The sequence below is a fragment of the Pseudomyrmex gracilis genome, unplaced genomic scaffold, assembly GCF_002006095.1.
Source record: "Pseudomyrmex gracilis isolate BER0280 unplaced genomic scaffold, ASM200609v1 scaffold_999, whole genome shotgun sequence".
Classification (NCBI taxonomy): Eukaryota; Metazoa; Arthropoda; class Insecta; order Hymenoptera; family Formicidae; genus Pseudomyrmex; species Pseudomyrmex gracilis.
Genome location: NW_018021583.1, coordinates 31,147 through 32,349, shown reverse-complemented (window position 1 = coordinate 32,349; position 1,203 = coordinate 31,147).

The following is a 1,203-nucleotide window of genomic DNA, read 5'->3' as shown; positions in this document are numbered from 1 at the left end:
TATTTTAGTTCAGGATTTACATTAAGTTTTTTGGCAGAGTATGAGAGAATTCTTTTTGTGAGAATTGTATTTACTTTATTATTTAAATCTTTGTTATTTAAAGATATAATATTAGTTCTAATATGTTTTGTTAGTTCATTATTTTATTATTTTGGTTGTTTGATTACTTTTCCGTATACAATATGATGAATTAATGTAATTGTGTTGTAAAGTTATTTTGTCTTTAGTTTTAATGTATCTTATAATTGCTGTTGATGGTAAAGTTTTTTAATAGTTATGACTTAATTTTATAAAATTAAATTCCGATAAGTTACTAAAATAGTAAAATTTCCTTTAATATGGTTTCAGAACATAGACTTGTTCAAGTTCATGAACTTAAGTTTTAAATATATATTTGTCTCATAAATTTCTAATGAGTGAAACTGATATTATTATTAAAAAGTACCTGTAATTTGTCGAAGACTCACGAACGGTCTTTCAATGGGTTGGGTTTCCACTCATGTTTGTAAAATAAATGAATTAATTAAAGTTCAGAATGTTAATTGGATAGGAGAATAACTAGTTGTATTTATATTACATTTATTTATTGAGAAGGTGTACAGAATTAAGATCGAAATTACCCAGAGGAAGAACTCCGCCTAATTTATTTGGGAGAGACCGTAAGATAGCGGAAGCAAATAAGTAGTATCAGTCAGACTGAATGTGAATGGGAGTTACTATTAGAGTACCAGCGGTGAAATTATCTGGGTTACTGAATACATAAAAATGTTGTATAATAATAGTGGTGGGAATTACTAGTATTACCATAAAACCGTATACGTCTTTAATAATAAAATATTTATGGAAAGGAATTTTTTGATACTTCTTTTAAACTTCTAAAGAGTTTTATGATCCTGATTCATGAAGAAATATTAAAATAATTATTTCCATTATTAAAATGATAAATGAAAGAATAAAATGGAGGGAATAAAATCGATTTATTGTGGAATTATTAATTGGGAACCTCTTTCAAACACATATTACAATATTATTTCTAATATATGGGTTTGGTAATAATACATTTGTAATTACAGTTGTTCCTCAAAAAGATATTTGCCCTCATGGTAAATCATATCCTAGAAATGCTGTTGCTATTGATAATAATAACATGGTAACGCCTGACATTCAAGTATTTAGTAAATTGAATGAGGTAAAGTAGAAGTT